The sequence below is a fragment of the Danio rerio genome, chromosome 9 (genome assembly GCF_049306965.1).
Source record: "Danio rerio strain Tuebingen ecotype United States chromosome 9, GRCz12tu, whole genome shotgun sequence".
NCBI classification, from domain to species: domain Eukaryota; kingdom Metazoa; phylum Chordata; class Actinopteri; order Cypriniformes; family Danionidae; genus Danio; species Danio rerio.
The window spans coordinates 22,586,491-22,606,056 of NC_133184.1; the positions used below are offsets into that span (position 1 = coordinate 22,586,491).

Below are 19,566 nucleotides of genomic sequence, written 5' to 3' on the forward strand. Positions count from 1 at the left end.
AATCTGTTCATGAGTGACGAGACCATCTACAAAACGAGACGAAGAAGAAGAGGACTTTTCTTTTTCTGTACGGCTTTCGTAAATCGTCGCTTGGGTTTAGGGAAGAAGGAAGAGGAGTAGGGTGGTTGGGTCAGTCGATTGGTCGGCCGCACAGTCAAGGGTTAGGTTTATTCATTCATTCATTCATTCAGTCAGTCAGTCAGTCGGACAGATGGTGGCTCGACAGCGGCACGTGCTCGGGAAAGGCATTCAAGACGCTAAAAAGCGCGCACACCACATACAGTACATACAGTTGGATACATGCAGTATTGCATGCATTTAAATATCTATACTTTTCTTCAACAATTTTCACAATCTTTTCTGCAGAGTGAGGGGTAATAAACTATGTTCATAATATATTAAACATTTTGTTTTAGAACTAATATTACATTATTCTTAAATGATTTAATGTAACATACACCAATACAATTATACCAGTTTAACTAGTTTTTGTTCTCTCTACAATGCATATTATAAACAAACGTGACTTATAGTCAGGGTTCTAGCACAGCTAACATGTTTAGCATAATGCTACATGCTTCTAGCATGCCTTAACACACTGTTTTAGCACATTGCTAATGCTTTTGGAATACTTTATGAAGTGACATTCAATTGAATGGAATATTTCAGAGATTATGCTTATCTATTAAGATATGCTTTCGTATCTATCTCACATTTCTAAATTAGTTTCTGTGACCCCTACACCAGCTTACTTACTGCCTAGTTCGTTTTTCAGTGTGATCGATCTGTTTCTTTAGTTTAAATTAGAAAATTAAATGTTTTAATTTCAATTTAATGGTTCTGAAAAAGGGCGAAAAATTGACTAGAGTCCAAGTGTTTTAGCACCTGAAGTCTTGTGAGAGTAATAAACGTCAGGAGGATATTTATAGCGTAGTATATGGAGAATGTCCAAATCCCTGCTCTGCAATAACGCACATGCATCTGCTAACCGCATCAAACCTGCCCTCACTCTTTTTCATTTGCTCTCCTTCCTTTCCTCTGACAGCAAGGCGAGCTAATAGAAAAGTGCATACTGTAGTATCAGCCCCTACTGATCTCCCACCATATACTTTCTATTCATTTACACATTCTCTGGCATCGTAGCAGGCCCCCAACTCAGGATAAATTTAGCTCACATTCACTTTTAAGAAGTCAAATGAAGCTTGATATCAGCTTTAGATTATTACCCATACCACATGGTTGATAGGTTGTTGCTATCTGGCAAGGGAAAGTCACATGTTTATATGGTACCCATTTAATCTTAAGTGCCAAACCAATACATTTTTAATGACTTATATCTGTGCAACCCTTTTCAGTAAAACTTTTACACTGTTGATTTTAACATTTTACACAGCTAAAGTTACTGTGCTTCTACAAAAGTAGGACACTTTTCAAATAAGGGGGTTTTGGCAGATAATAATATCTAAAAGAACTAAGACATCTTTTGTATTTATGGCAAAAAAAAATCATATAATAAATTACCTAATTTAAGAATAAGGGTTTAGTTTATGTCTCTAAGGCCCTAATATATTCACAGCAAAGTTCTTTGCTTAGTGGTAAAAACAAGTTTATAATATGTTTGTAGCAGTTTACCATTAGCAAACATCCCATGGTGATGAGTACAGTGTTTAGAGGAATGTGTAATTATGCATTGCACCCTTTCCTCTCAACAACATAAAGATACAAAAAATGCATGAAAGACATTGTAATGTGAATATGTCTGTGGCTCAAGGCAAGTGACTTTTTTCCAACAGACAAAAATGTGTTTCATGTTCACTGTGAATCAGTTTTTTCAGTGTTTTTGTTTTTTCTTGAATTGTCTTAACAGACTGAATGTTAGAAATTAATCTGAAAAATAGTCAAACAAGGCAGATTACTAATAGCATTGGTTTATGATGTAACCAATAAAATAGCAATGGTAGTTCAATGGTTTTTACGTGCTAAAGCAAACATTTCCTAAAAAAAAACTGTGGAAGGGAGTTGGGGCAAAAACTTTCTAAAAAAGGGCATACATGCACAAAACTGAACGGTGTAAACACAAACACTTTTACAACATTAAATAATTAGTCCACTCACAAATAAGAATTCTGTTATTAACTATTAATAAAGCCTCATTCACAGTACGAGCGACTCACAGTTGCAAAGAGACAAGCGACCAATCATTTCAACTGAGAGCCAGCGACTTCAGGTGACCTCGTCTACATGAGCGACATTGACAACCAACATTATGCAAATGAAAAACTACTTTCTTGAGTGACAGTCAATAGGAGCACCAGTAGAGCCCACATGATCCTCTCTCAGCTTGTTCAGAGGCCCGTTGTATTCCTGCTGTATAGAGCTACACAGACCTGCGTTTGAAGCAGGTCGTCACTCAAAGCGACAGGCAGCTATAAAGTCGCTGCTAGTGTATGAGGCATCTTTTTTGTCTATTCGATCTCCTGAGACCTTTGTTAATTTTCAAAAAACAAATGTAGATTTTACTAATTAATACCTTCGTTAAAATAAATCTCAAATAGCTCCGGTAGTCAGACTTTTACTAAATTTGTGTATGTTTCATTCTAATCTTATTAAAATGAGAAAACTCAAGAGTATTTCTACCTTTTTTAACCATACAGTAAAGGTCAAAAGTGATAGCATGTTTTTCAGCCTCCAATACTTCTTCCCGTGCCTTTAAATATGCTTGACTGTGTTGCTTAGCAATTTTCTGCAACAAAAACATAGTTTTCTGATAGTAAAAACATAACTTTACTTTACAACATTTTCACTTTTCTCCCACTTGCCGGATAAAGTGAGGTGCGCACCTTCACTGCAGTAATTTGTACACAATTATAGGCAATAATACAAAAAAGATAATATTTTTAGGGTAATGGCTTTATAAAATACGATGACAGACATTCAAATTACAGTCTTATAACATACTGTAGGATGTAAATATAGTTTCCAACATCAAGCAAATGTAATGCAGAAGGATTTTTACCTATCAGGCTCAAAGCCAGCCTGCTAAAATGGGTGGCTCTTTTTTTCTCAAAAAGTGGACATTTTTGCAGTTATACACCTCTTTTTTTTTTTTTTTTACTTTTTACTACATCATATATCATTAGAAAAAAAATAGAAAACTTTGGTCTATTGTCATTTATTAGGCACATAACAAACTGGCCTGCACATTCAACTGTTCTCAGTCAAAATTTGGTCATTTTGATTTTTTTTTACAACATAATAATAATAATAATAATAATAATAATAATAATGATGATGTAGAGCTTCACAAATTTTCTAGCCTCTCTTGTAAAAAAAGTACATTTGAAAATCCATGGAGAACACCAACAGCCAAATTAGTGTTCAAATTAATTTTAATATGGTCCATTTTGGTGCTTCACATCTTTTTGTTGCTCATTTTTTATTTCAAGAACAAGGTGCAAGATTTAGAATACGTTTGCTGTAAAATGTTTTCTTGTTTTTAAAATGTTTTTAAAGATGATTTCTCTTACCTTAGATTGTAAAATTAAAATATTTGTTATCATTGGCCAACTCACCCAAAAAAAATTTTATAAAAATTTAACCTATTTAAATTGAGCTGAAACAACACAATTCTTGAAATTTTATTGGGACAACCTAATATTTATGTTCAATTCACAAATATTTGTTAAAAATGTTAAGTTAACTAAATCGATTTGTGTTTGTAACGACCGGGGTGGAGTGACAGAAACAACTGGAGGTAAGATCCAATATGCAGGTTTATTCAGCGTCAGGCAAGCAGTGGTCAAATCAGGTACAAACAGGTATGAGCAGGCAAATCCAGAATCGTAGTCAATATACAAGCAATAGGTCATAAGGCAGGCGGCTAAACAGGATAACCAGGCTAGGGTTTACACACGGAGAAACAAAACAGGGAGAAACGCGTTGTAATGTCACTGGTACAGCAAACAAGACTCGGCAAACTGGATGGGTTCATGAGTGGCTTATGTATGGAATGCTATCAGTCTATGACAGGGTTCAGCTGGTGAGTGCAATCAAGTTAGATGAGTGAGCATGGGTGTCTAGGAGAAGTGCATGTATGAAAATTTAGTCCTGGGATATGCAGAAGTGTAGTCCTGGTATAGTGGAAACCAGCGATCTCCGGAAAGCGATCGCTGGTTATAGTAACAGTGTTGGAACAACATGAATGGTGTGAAACCCTGCATTTTTTACAGTGCTGATTAGCTGAATTCACACTGAAGTGACAGCCAACAGAGGATTTTGCTTGGTGTTAAAGCTTTTTTGATCGGTTATATTCAATATTTATGATGGCTTACCAGTCAAAATATGACAAATCAGCTCATGTATATGACAAATTCTGGACCTTTATCAGTTGGGGGTGTATCTTCCGAACCACCCGAACCCCCCTGGCTACGGGCATGACCGTATTACCACCTTAAATAACAAACAAGCTCCAAGAAAACTTTGCTTTTGCCAGATTTTTTTATCCAAAACTACATCATGCCTGTTTTGTCCTTCTTATTTTTCACTGAATGGTATCTGTGCCTAAAGTTTGAGCAATATGATGCCCAGAAGCACTACTAATAACAGAAATGTTAATGCTTTATGGGAGCAGTTTACATGCATCACTATGTTATTAGAGCACAAGGACTTCAGTGTGAAGGCCGATCAGTGTGCTGGTGGTATTTTTAACGATTCATCAGTGACCACAACTACTCTTCACAGCCAGTCTGAACCAGATACATCACAACTTAAGAGTACTGTGAGCGTCTGGCCATACCCAGGGTGTTGAGAGCATGTTTAGAGAGCATACGTTGAAAAAAAAAGAGAAAGTCTCTTGTAAACATGTGAAATGGTAAGAATGAGTGAATGTGAGAGAAGGGGAAACAGCAGTGTTTAAGAAAGAGGGAGAGAAAGCGTGTGTGTGTTTCTGACCGTATAAATCATTTCAGCGCAGCTGCAGCCCACTGCCAGATCTATCCGAAGATAAGCCTTCTCAAATCTCCCTCCGACATCATCTGGCTCTTCACGCAGTTCTCAGGTTCATCTGGAAGCATGTGTGTGGATTGCTGCAACTGTAGACGGGATTAAATATAAATAAATGCAATAAAAGTGATTTATATCATCATTAACTAATTCGCATATTACAAATTCATCTATCAAGACATTAAATCCATTAGTTATTACAAAAACATGCTTCATTTAGTGTATTTATAATGTAACAACATACTACCCTGAATATACAGTAATATGCTATTTGAATGGTGGTGTGCACGATATTTCTGTGCAATTCAGAGTGTGATGAAGCCTATAGAATGCAGGTAATATGCCTCTAAAATTCAAGTTATTGGGGTATAAATGTCCCTGTAACATGCAAGAGTTCAGTTTCACATGACCTTTGTCCTGAATAGCACAAATACAGATGTAAAAGTGATTGTACCAGGTCAACAAATAATAAGTCAATGCTGTGTTGTGTTTTATACACAGTACTGTTTGTTTTTGTCAGCTTTTCCCAATTTATTTCTTTATGATATTTTTTAATCAAATTTATTGTGTTATAAAACTGCACTTAATTAGATTAATAACTTGCCAAAATGTACAGTTACTAAAATAAAAAAGCATAAATGAAAGTGGAATGAAAATAGTCAGAATCAAAAAGATTTTCCGCTTGGCACCTTTAATGATGTTTAATCACCTCCAATTTGTCCTGCTTCCCCGAAGATGGTGTTTTTTGTAAAAGTACAGGGGAGAGTGTGAATTTGCAATGGCTTTATCCACATGTAAAGGGCATGTGGGTGGACAGGGTGATTTTAGCAGGGGGGATTGAGAGAGTTCGGGGAGTAAGAAGAGATGAAAACAGCAGATGGATTTTGGATCAGTCTTGCAATGACTTGGCAATCGAATTTCATAGTTTGCTTGTGTGGAGTGATTCTCTCTTTCATTCAGGCACACAGGCTCACTTTCCTTTATAAAATTATATTGTATTATATATAATTATTATAGGGTGTCACGGTGGCTCAGTGGGTAGAACGATAGCCTGACAGCAAGAAGGTCGCTGGTTCAAATGCTAGCTGGGCCAGTTGGCATTTCTGTGTGGAGTTTCCATGTTCTTTCCATGTTTTCTTTGGGTTCTCTGGTCTCCCCCACTGTCCAAAGACATGGGTTATAGGTGAATTGAATAAACTAAATTGGCTGTAGTGTATGTGTGTGTGTGTGTGTGTGTGTCTGTGTTTGTGTGAATGCAAGAGTGTATAGGGTGTTTCCCAGTGTTGGGTTGAAGCTGGAGGGGTATCCACTGCATGAAACATATGCTGGATAAGTTGCCAGTTCATTCCACTGTTGCGACCCCTGATTAATAAAGGGACTAAGCCGAAAAAAAAATGAATGGATAATTATTATAATTAATACTTTATTTAAAATCTAAAGAGACCTGATTCTGTCATTTTTAGTTACTACAGCTGTAGCAAAACCGTGTTTTACTATGTTTATATGTGTTGTGGAGACAAGAGGGGGGTACATCATGCTAGATAAAAAAAAATAACTAGCTTATAACATTAGCAAATACAGGCATTGTCAGTGTAAAGATGCATCATTCTGTGACCATGTAATGTGATAAATTGTTAGAGTATCAATTGATCAATTGTATCAGCAGATAGCATCATACATCAAATTCATTAGAAATTTACTATGCGGTGACGGGAGGGTATTTGACAAGTAAATGTGTACAAATTTGCTATTTGTTCATCATTAAAACAGTGGCATCACAGTACATTATTATTAACAATTTACATTAGGTTGTTGTAGCTATATGGGTGCTCTGTTTTTCTAATACTTTTGGCCAAAGTATCATTTTATAAACAATGAAATGTTACCAGTGTTCAGTGCGCGTTTGCCTATAACAAACAAAGTTCTTTCTCTCGGCTGCTGGTCTGCTCACATACCTCAAATACATGTGTGCCTTCATAGACATTTTTGCGTTTCTTCCTTAAAGACACTGTTGTTCTAATTTAAACAACAAGATATTAATTCACCCTAGCGAGATGTTCAGCTGCTCTGCTGTGGAATTTGTCAGTCAAGACAGGGGGCGGAGTTAAGAAAGTTGACTGACAGCTTGAAAGGATCCAACAAGATTTAGTCACAAGCTATAAAAAAAAGGGGTCAAACAGACAGACAAAGGGTGAGCGATCACTTTTATTGATAGTTTTATCTGATTTATTGAAAAGTAACAAAAAATAATAATTTAAAAACTTTTAAAATATCCCTTTTAAGTGTAAGCACAAAGGTTGAGCCCTACCTGTGCATGTGCCAAACACACAGACACAAACTTAAAATCATGCACATACATATATGCATACAGCTAAAATCATAAAAACTTTTAACAAAATCATGTTTATTAGGTCAAATTGTATTTTATTTAATAACTTTTTTTATCATTTTTTTTACTATGACATGTATGAATGATATAATGAAATAATTAATAAATAAATGAATACATAATCATTATTAAAACCTCTGTATTTACCAGATGTGGTCAGAAATGTGTAAATAACATACTCTGACCACAAATGTCAAATCAAAATTAAAAGTGTAAAAAATCGAACTCAATATTTGCATACATGCATTATAGGTAAAGTGTTTATAACTGCTAGAATCATCAGTAATCATATTCAGGAGGTTGTCCTAATAAAATCCTGTGTCGAGGTTTGTCAGCAGCTCTGTGAGCCAGGCTGGGCTTCAGTGTGTGTTTTTTGGAGACTGGCCTTTTGCACGGGCAATATAACACAATAAGGCTACATTAGCCGTTACTTTTCCCAGTAGAGATATACTTAATGAGCTGGAGACATCTCCAAATCCAGAGCCAACACTTGCACCTCACACCTCAGGCGACGGGGCAACAACAAGAGTGTGAGTGTTTCTGTGGTCAGACATATCATGGCTGTAAACCAGAGTAACATACAGTGTACTGCCAACATGTTTACAGTCTCTGGAGAATCTCTAAGGAGAAAGAAAGAAGGGGAGAACAACCTATTTTATATTACTAAATTAAATTACATACATTTTTCCATGAATGCAATTAGTGTCAAGGATCAATCAATCATCCATTAATGAAGAAAATCAATTGCTAAAATAAATTAACAATAAATACATACATTTTTAAATGCTTTTCTAAATAGTTAAGATTAAAAAAAATTCTCACTTTCATTTGGACAGTGAAAATGTTAAGAATTCAAAAATAATGTTTAAATAAGCACATTCTAGCTTTTTGACATGTGATTTTGTTCAAGTTGTCATGTTAAGTTGCTAAATAGATGACAAGAGAATATATTTCGTAGTTGTTGACTTGGGTAATATGAGTTTTAGAACATGATTGTGTGACATGCACACCAGTATGTTTTGTCATATTTAGCAATGAAAATGATTGTGCCAGAAGAATAGCATTTAGAATTTAACCTTGCCTGGTTCCTTAGAATCATATAGTGAGTTTTCATTAAGTGTTATGCATTAACAGCAGATGATGTAAGAAATGACACACTAGTGTAGACAGAGGGAACTCTAAAAACTAAAATGCAAAGTTCAAATGTCTCTAGAACCCTGTTTAACCTGGTTTTATTTTAATGCGCATTTTTATCAAACTGATTAATTGTTGAATGACACTAAATACCCTGAATGCCCCCCTGAATTATTAGCCCCTGTTTATTTTCTTACACCAATTTCTGTTTAACAAAAGGAAAATCTGTTCAACGAAATTCTAAACATAAGTTTTAATAACTCATTTCTGATAACTGATTTATTTGATCTTTGCCATGATGACAGTAAATAATATTTGACTAGATATTTTTCAAGATACTTCTATACAGCTTAAAGTGACATTTAAAGGCTTAACTAGGTTAATTAGGTTAACTAGGCAGGTTAGGGTAGTTAAGTTTGTTTGTTCTAGAGTGGTTTGTTCTGTAGGCAATCAAAAACAAATAAAGGGGCTAATAAATTTGACCTTAATTTTTTTATTATTATTCTAAATAAAACAAATGAGATAAACAAAACAAATAAATAAAATAAATTCAAATTATCAGACATACTGTGAAAATATCCTTGCTCTGTTAAACATCATTTGGGAAACATTTTGAAAAGAAAAAAAATTAAAGGGGGCTAATAAATCTGACTTTAACTGTGCATGTGTAAATGGGTTCTGAAATGTTTTGAGCTTGTTCACATGGACTAAATTTCACAAGATGTTCTTTCTGCCTGATTGCTTCGATAGGTTTAAATACCAATGTGGTCAAATGCTTTCAAAGAGACATGAAAAGCACCTACTGACTGATCTGACTTCTTTTATGAGATGCGCTGTGAGAAAGAGCACAAAAGTTCAATCTTTACCAAATGGGGTAACACTTTAGAATAACTACCCATTATAACTAGTTAATAGAGCATTAGTAAACTGTTAGTTAATGGGTTATAAATGGGTTGTAAATAAAAATTATTTAGTTTGTTAATTATTTATGACTGTGCCATTTGAAAGCCAATAGATAACTTACAAGCTGCTAGTTAACAAGTTGTAAATGACTTGTTAACTGTATGTTCAGGATTTATAACTATACTTAATAGATTAGTAATAGATCATGAACAAGCTGTTAGTAAATTACTTACTAAAGGCTGGTTAAGTATTAGTTAATAGTTTATGTATGTTATTGGGACGTTATTCTAAAGTTGCAACTATTCTTCATTTATTAACTGTTAGTAAATAAGGAATAGTTGCAACTAGAATAACATCCCAAAAACATACATAAGCTAATAACTAACACTTAACTAATATATTAACCCACACTTTACAGATCAGTTGTTCTTTACCATCTACTAATGCAGGGAAACTTTGTAGAACAGTAAATGGATGGAACAAGTTCAAGCCACAGAAATATGATGTGATATTTCAAATATAAACATTTTTGTACATTAAACTTGTTCCACTCACAGGCTTTTCTGTGTGCTGTATTTTACCAAAGGAACTCCACAGATGAAATGTTGAACATTGTCAAGTATGAGTTAATATATTAGTTAACTGTTAGTTATTAGCTTATATGTTATTGGGATGTTATTCTAAAGTTGCAACTGTTCCTCATTTACTAACAGTTAAGAAATGAAGAATAGTTGCAACTTTAGAAATACTAATGTATTAGGTATAGTTATAAATCATTAAAATACAGTTAACAAGTCATTTATAGATTGTTAACTAACAGCTTGTAAGTTATCTATTGGCTATCTATAATGCACTGTTATAAATAATTAACAAACTATTAACTTTTATTTAACAAGTAATTTATAACTTGTTAACTACCAGTTTATTAATGGACTATTAACTAGTTATAACGGATAGTTATTTTAAAATGTTACCGTGCTGGTCTGAGTGCTGGTTCAGAGACAGAGTGACAGAGCCTACTTTCAAATCACCTCTATCTTTTGACACCAGCACTAAATCAGGAAAAGTGCTTCAATTTTTGACCCCCATTTTTGAAATAGGATTAACACAATGTCAAACAATATTCTTGCTTGTAATCTCTGTATATACAAATTGAGTGAGCTGCACAAACACAAACACTTTGTATTCTATGCATTTGGATGCGGCTGTAGGTTTGCAAAGTCATGAACATCAAAAGCAAAATGACATTTGTCATTGTTGATGATGTGTTGGTGTTAGCCACAAAAGACGCATTTGAAAATGCATGTCAATACCGGCTGGGAATTAATGTGAACGAGGCTTGTGTAATATAACTTTGATGAGCATCACTTTGTCTGCCATCTCTTTGACTCATTGCTCTTCCCTACTGAGGCGTTCCTCAAACACCATCATCATTAACACTTCCATAAGACCACAACTGCACATCTGCTCATGTCCAACATGCTAATGTTTAAGCACATGTTCAGAGATTCCACTCATCAGTAGAAAGGTTTTAAGACTTATACCACTTTTCACTTTCCAAGCACTGTTTGACTTCAGTGATTTTGTCTTCCCCACAGGTGCAGAAGGTAATTCGGCTGGTCCTGTGATGAATGACGGATGCCAGGGAGGTTTGAGCAGCCGAGAACAGAACCAGCGGCCTTCAGCCAGTCTGGAATAGTAGTGTTAACAATCAACATGAGAATAGCGACCTAACTGAACCGTGCAGAGCACTGACGTCACTTTACTCTGCAACTGCTGACACCACTGACCCAGTGCACTAGAATCTCACATTCACATTGCAGTTAAAGAAAGACCTTCACTTCAGGCAAGATTTTAAGTTCGACATCTCATCAACAGTCTGATTACAGCTATAGACTTAGATTTTTAGAGGTATAGTACTAGTTAGTACTATAGTATATAGTGATATAAACTTTACTTTTTTCATGGAATTGGCTTGATATTCCAACACTACTACAACGTCTACTTCAAGTGAACTGATACAACAATATCTACCATAACTACTAGAGATACTACTACAACGACTGCTACTACAACATCTACATCGACACCTTTTGCTACTTCTGATATTACACCAACAACAACTGCTACTAAACATCTACTAATTCTGATACTACTATACCAATGATGTCTACTAACTCTAATACAACTACACCAATGATGTCTATTATTACTGATACTACTACAACTGCTATGTCAACAACCAAAACTACTACAATCACTACTACTACAGTGACTGCTACTATTATTACTACAACAATGACATCAACCTGAATAATGACAATGGTAGAAATACTTATAATAATGATAATGAGGAGATAACAGGAACATACAACAAATAATATAAAACTTTACATTTTAATTGTTATCATTTTGTAAATTAAATAACTAAATGTTTAATGTAGAAATTAATTTTATATGTATACATTTTTATCAATGTAGAGGAAACACAGACGTACATTGGGTGTGGTTTTTCATGTCTTACTTCCCATAGACGTAATGCTTTTTATCCCAATGCTCATAGAAAACTTTCTGCAGTTTTATATTTTAAAATATTTAATTCTGTATTTATTTCCACAATGGGAACCAAAATGTGTCCCCAAGGTCAAAAATTACTGGTATTACTATACTTGTGGGGACATTTCGTCCCCATGATGTGATGAATACCAGGTGGGCAAACAAACACACCTAAGACAGACACACACCTAAGGATAAAAGTTCTCCTTCATGGCAAATTCCCCAAAAGTTACGGGCTTTAAAAGGTAAATAAATATTATCTTCAAGCATAAGGTGCTGAACATAAATTTCATGCACCAACAGAGAACAGAAAGATCAAATATGCTGCTTTTTAACTGTCAGTAAATCCCAGTCATAAAAGCAAGTGTGCAAATGACGTAAAAATATTTAAAAGTGCTTGAAGCCTAAATTGCACTTTTAATATGCCATAATTTGGAAAGCAGGATGTTGTGACAGACACTGGCTGACCTCATTAACTGAGAACAGACACTAACAGAGCTCTCGGTCGTCCCTCGAGTTAACACGGCCCTGGGGTGAGGACACGCAAAAGAGTGGCAGCTGTCCATAGGGAGCTGAAGCTTTCTCATCTTCCCTGAATTAGAGACTGTGACCCTGCAGACCCTCTGCTGTAGGGACGTGACCTCCACCTGCCCCGGCCCGGACATGCAATAACAATACAACTAAATAACAGAAACTTTCACAACAAAGATGACTCTAGAAGAAAATATACAGTGTAAAGCTGGGATATTGAAGACTACAGCATCATGTGTTCTTTTTTAGATGAAATAGGCGCAAGTATTTCCGACTTCGGGTCGATATGACCTGCAGGTGCTCACAAACATCAAAGGATTTTCATTTTTGGAATTCATCTGAGCCTTCAGGGCAACTCTAATGCCCGCCAGCTTGAGGATTCAGGCACTGTGCTGTTTCTTCAAATCAGATTGAAAAGTTTAGCGTTAGCATGTTGCTACGATATAAAATAAAAAATGTTTCTAGCATAAAATAATAATATTTAAAAACAAAAATAAATAATTGAAAAAACTCTTTTCAGCATCACTATCCTTGTTTTCACATGATCCTTCACAATTCATTCTTTACTAGTTGATTTGGTGCATGAACAAAAGTTGCATCACCAAAGGTGAAAATAGTTTTAGTACTGTTTTATTTTCAAAAAGTTTGAACAGATGTTCAAATTAACACTAACAGCATACACAGCTTAAATAAAAAATGTATTTCAATTAACAGTTGCATACACTCACTGGCCACTTTTTTAGGTACACCTTACTAGTACCGAGTTGGACCCCCTTTTGTGTTCAGAACTGCCCTAATTCTTCGTGGCATATATTCAACAAGGTACCAGAAATATTCCTCAGAGATTTTGGTCCATATTGACATGATAGCATCACGCAGTTGCTGGAGATTTGTTGGCTGCACATCCATGATGCGAATCTCCTGTATTGGGTTGAGAACTGGTGACTTTGAAGGCCATTTGAGTACAGCGAACTCATTGTCATATTTAAGAAGCCAGTCATGGTGCATTATTCTGCTAGAAGTAGCAATCGGAAGATGGGTACACTTTAGTCATAAAGGGATGGACATGGTCAGCAATAATACTCAAGTAGGTTGTGGCGAAAACATGATGCTCAATTGGTACTAATGGGCCAAAGTGTGCCACAAAATATCCCTCACACACTTACACCACCGCCAGCAGCCTGAACTGTTGATACAAGGCAGAATGGATCTATGCTTTCATGATGCCAAATTCTGACCCTACCATCTGGATGTTGCAGCAGAAATCAAGACTCATCAAACCAGGCAATGTTTTTTTAGTCTTCTATTGTCTTGTGTTAATGAGAAGTTGGACAGGTGTACCTAATAAAGTGGCCAGTGACTGTATCTCTTGTTTCATTTGTGTTTTTTCCTTTTATTTGCTTTCAATTTGCATTATGGGTTCGTGACCTTTGCTTCATGAACATTGATGTTGAAAAAAAATCACTTTATGAAATATGAAAGGTTGGTGGTTCATTCCGTTAGGGAGACTTCTGATAAATAAGGGACTAAGCCGAAGGAAAATTAATAAATGAACTTGAAAGGTTGAAACAATATATTGTAAATTATAAAAATGTTATCTATGAAATAATAGAAAAGTAATGGAAGCTCATTACCGGTTTTTGCACAATAATAATGACCATTTATTTTATTTAACTCCTACAAATGTCAATAAAAGTCACTTTAATAAATATTTAAACACCAAAGGTTGACAAAGCCTTGATCAAGATGCCATAATGCAATTAAAAATGTAAATTACAGAAAGCACTCATTAATCACACACTACAGCAAAAGAAAAAATGATTTTACAGCATGTATGAGCATGATGCAACATTATAAATCTGCTGCATTATAAATAAAGCTTTTGATTAAATTAGTGCCCTAACTTTTAAAGAGTACCCTTTTTTACTTCATCTAGCTTGTCTAAATGCATTCAGGCAATACATTATCTAAAGCATTCAGTGTATGAAACACACTACCGTACTTTGTGCTTGTCAAAGATGCCTTAATATGCTGCTTATTAAGGTGGCTTGCTAGAACACAGCAAGTTTAAAGGAAGTAATTGCAGACCCAGAGCAGCGCCATCAATGCTAACTGGAGCCAAACACATATAGTTCTACACTAGCGAGGCCTTTCATTTCTAAAAATGATTATTTATTTCACAGATGACCGCAGATTGTGTGTGTGTGTGTGCCTATTATGTCATCCAGCCCACAGAAAAATTCATTTCCTCTTAAAAAATGAGAAAAGCAGGACGACTGGTTTGTAAAAGTGAAGAGGGCCTCACACTGACCACGCTGTGCCTCTCACCGCAAATAAGAAATAAAACTTTGCTAAGAACAAAGCCCAAAGACACAATAAAAGGTTGAATTACAACAAAAAGCTCAGAGAATCTCTCAAATTGGGAATTATAATACGACGGATGAACGTTATACCAGACATTCATATATCAAAGTTATATTATATAGCATATTTCCATCTCTCAGATGGAGAGAGGGACAGCGATGCCAGAAAATGGACACCTCATTCAGGATGTAAATGGCGAAAGTTCATGACCAAAATAGATGTTATATATTATGTAATAGAAAGGTTCATGTTTTATTACTCTAAATTCAAAGCTAAGGTTGTAAAAGGAAAAATGAATCAACTGTGAGTCAACACAAGTCTTCTTTTATGGTCTTAGCTTTAAATTGAGATGAAACAACATAACAGAAAATGTACATATTTATATGGGTCAAAGAAGAAAAGGCATTTTCAAGTAAATCCAAACTATAGAAATGAAATACATTTTTCATTTTCTCTCCTCGGACAACAGCTTATGTTTTCGGTGTTATTTCCTGTAGGCATGTCCAGATTTGATCACAGAATCGGACGTTACCTCCCTATCAAGACTCGAATATATACAGTTGAAGTCAGAATTATTAGACCCCCTTTGAATTACTTTTTCTTTTTTAAATATCTCCCAAATAATGGTAAACAGAGCAAGGAAATTTTCATAGTATGTCTGATAATATTTTTTCCTCTGGAGAAAGCTTTATTGTTTTATTTCAGCTATAATATAAGCAGTTTTAAATTTTTTTAAAGTCATTTTAAGGTCAAAATGATTAGCCCCTTTAAGCTATATTTTTTTCGATAGTTTACAGAACAAACCATCGTTATACATTAACCTGCCACATTACCCTAACCTGTCTAGTTAACCTAATTAACCTAGTTCAGGTTTAAATGTCACTTGTATAGAAGTGTCTTGAAAAATATCTAGTAAAACATTATTTACTATCATCATGGCAATGATAAAATAAATCAGTTATTAGAAATGAGTTATTAAATCTATTATGTTTAGAAATGTGTTGGAAAAAATCTTCTCTCTGTGAAACAGAAATTGGGGGAAAAAATAAACAGGGAGGATAATGTTTAAGGGGGGCTGATAATTCTGACTTCAAATCTATGTTTAATGATATATTTTTAACAATCTATAGTTTCAGCGGTGGCACAGAGTTAGACCTACTTTCGACTTCACACAGAAACAGCAACGCGTGCGGCATGACATCACTTTGTTGCAGAGATGCTATTGGTTAAATGCCGGCAAAGTAAAACATGGAAGCAGCTTGAAGCGGAAAGCACAAGTAAGTGTGGAGGTATTATAAATTTGATGAGACTTTTTGGTGCCATTGCATACATCCTTGATGAGAACAGAAACAATAAATTTAAATATTTACTGCTGCACTAAAGTCAAAAGTGAAGAATTTATTTTATTTATTACTTGATTGTTCAAGTTACCTCACAGAAATGCTCTGTTTGTTAACAGTTTTTGAATGTTAAAATAAGGTGAATTAAATAAAACATCCTGGATCTGTTTCTTCACTCTTCTTTATTCTTTTTTTTATATATTATAGAAGTATCGGGTCAAGTTTTGGTATCGGTAGATGCTCAGAATTAAATGACTTGGACTAGGGGCAAAAAACCTGTTCGGGACATCCCTAATTTCATATATAGAAAAAAATAAATAAATAAATAAAATAAATAAATTATTTATCCCTAATTTCATATATAGAAAAAAAATAAATAAATAAAATAAATAAATTTATATATATATATATATATATATATATATATATATATATATATATATATATATATATATATATATATATATATATATACATATATATTTAAATGGCATACATTTTACCATGATGCAGAAGTCACCCACTAAAATGTCATTCAGTGTACTTTTTTGTTTATATTTAGACATTTAAAGTAAGAATCACTGGATGGCATAATGAAAAAACTGCATGTAATGTTGCCAGTGCATCTTAAAATACTAATTAACTGATATTTGAAATCTTAAATATATAAAATATAAAATCTAGTTTATATAAATTCCGTCAACAAATGGGTTAAAATGAAATTAAAAATATTTTTTTGTTTACATGATCTCCCAAAAAGCAACTTAAGGAAAAAAGACCAGTGTTTTTACATGCCATACCAGCAGAGGGAGTTTTGAGCTTTCCTTTTCATCAGATGACTTGAATGATTTTCCCTTCCATTCAAATAGAATATAAAATATGCAAAGGCTAATTGAAATAAGCTCTCATATATAGCATGGATAAAGTTTTACACCAGATTAGTAACCGAGATTAGAGTAAATATGCAATTCTCATTGTCATAAAAATACAGATAAGTTTGCACAATCTATGAACAGTTGGTCTGCAAGAAGTTAGATAAGTAAACATGTTTAAATGTGAATGGATGTAAAGTACACCTGTCGCAGGCTGAGAGCATGCAGTGAACGGTGCAGATGAGTTTGGCAAGGTCGTTTCAGATCACGCGGGGCCCCCATGGTCTCTGTGGATCTCCGGTGTGAATCCGCATGGATTGCACGAAACCTGTCAATCACAGAAAGGAAAAACATCTCAAGTTGGCTTCTGCTGCCTCTCCGAATCTGCAGGATAGATGAGCGTCACATTGGGCTGATGCAGTGACATTCTCACAGTGGCGTTGTAACAAGATAATGATCTTACAATATTACACTGACATTGAGAAAACATTTTGCACACTGGCACGTCATGAAGGATAAAATTCACAGCGTACCGCTATGCCTCTAATCTCTCGCTTGCAGGTGATCATCTACCTCCTTCTAGTAGATCACAGCTCTGTTATAATCATTATATTTTTGCAAATATGAATTGTTTCATATACAGAGAATTAACTAGAAGCTTTTCAAAAATATTTTTAGATCTCATTTAATTTGCAAATGAAAATCACAAAGGTTTGGAATGATACAGTATAAGGTTGAGCAAATGATCAATTCTGACTGATGACTTTTTTGTTACATTTTAGACATTAATTTCACCTTATGTAACATTCTGTCTTTTTAAGTACATTTCAGCTACTTCTTTCAAAGTATTTTTAGGTATTGAGGTACTTCTTAATAAAGTATTTAAAGACTTTTAGGTTTTAGAAAAATAATTTAGTTGCAAAGTTACTTTTAAGTCAGCAGCAAAGATATAGTGGTTAACTTTTAAAGTGGATCAAAAAAATTTTTTAATTGTCCTAAGGCAAGATTGGGTGTTGTTCAGTAGTTTTAGGACAACTTTAATGAAAGAGCTTGAACCACTTCAAATCTTAGACAGAAGATTTAAATATCTGAAGGAAGTAACTTGCCAGCTATATATCAATGTCTCTTATTAGAGATTTAGAAAAAGAATTATGGATTTTGAGCAGGGGTTAGGGTTATGGTTATAAATGCAGCTGCAATATTACTTCTATTAAAGAAAAGTTCTTAGTAACTTCTCAAATAATGGTACATGGAACATACATCCTCTTTTCGGACAAAAAAAATGCATACGTTTATTGTCCTAAAGTAGAAGTAGAAGTCCTAAAGTTTGTTTTGGTTAAACCAACCCAACAAATTCATAATAGCATACAATAAAATCAAATCACAATAATCACAATTAAATAAAAAATAATAATAAAAATTCAACATTTTACTTTAACATATAGAAAAGAAACAGGTCTCAATTAAAAGGATAAATGTTAAACATTTTTTTATCTGTTTATTATTCTCTTGATGGACAAATTTTAATGGAAATTATGTTATTATCTCTGCATTAAAGTTTAGTAACAGTTTCATGGTTGTAAATGCATTTGTCAAGTATTTACAACCACCCTTAACCCCCGTCCTCATTTTTGCAAACTGAAATATTAACTGAAAGTCAACTAACTCTCATTAGACTATCAGTAAAAGAGTTTGAAGACTGTTACTGTAAGCTTAGTAGAATAAGTTTGTGTGCACTTGTGCAGTTACTTATAGAATGTCAGAAACTATTGTTATGACTTCCTGTTTACATGTACCTACAAAGTTAAAATTAAAAGAATATCTAAGGAGGACAATCAAAATGAAACTTTTTTTGAAAAAATTTTTAGTGGGCTTTTTAACTTAAGATTTCCATTGATTTTTCCTATAGTTTAATGTGCTTGAAAATACACCGTTGACAAACGTTTGTTTTTCTTCACACTGGTAAGGTTTAGCATGGTTGAACTAGTCTAAGCTCTGGGCATACATGCATCACTGAGGTCTGCTGCCTTCCTGAAGTTAAGCCCAGCTTAGGAAGAGTGTGGCTTCACTGAAAATCCAGGCGTCCAGGGAAGTCAGAGGGCACCCCATGTGGGACTAACTCCTGACCTCTCTGTGAGCTGAGAAGAGGACTTTGCAAATCTAAAAACAGATGAAGCACAGCAAGATAACTGTATTTAATTTCCCTTTTAGAAGAGATAGGACGATTTTGACTAAAATCAGTAACTGCTCTTTATCATCACCCCCTAACTCTTTCCTTTTTTTCTTCTGCACCCACTCTTGTGCTAGACTACAGTGCAGCTGTCCCTTTTCTCTCTAATTTTTCTCTGTCAGATTTCAGCCTATAATTATCAGAAAGGACCTTGGTGACTCCTCACGAATGTGAATGTGCCTGTGGTGTCCAGAACTAATAGAAATAATCCACCCTCCTTCTGGACATCGCTGGTCTGACGGGTCC

At 34.5% G+C, this 19,566-nt stretch overlaps 1 long non-coding RNA gene across 1 annotated transcript in view; it reads right to left on the bottom strand.

Annotated features, from left to right (window-relative positions):
• LOC141376109 (uncharacterized) overlaps window positions 1–19,566 on the bottom strand; it is a 607,180-nt gene that overhangs the window by 439,167 nt on the left and 148,447 nt on the right. The window contains exon 2 of the long non-coding RNA XR_012385312.1: window positions 3,116–3,191. This is a non-coding gene — a long non-coding RNA (uncharacterized lncRNA). The remainder of the gene's footprint in view (window positions 1–3,115; window positions 3,192–19,566) is intronic.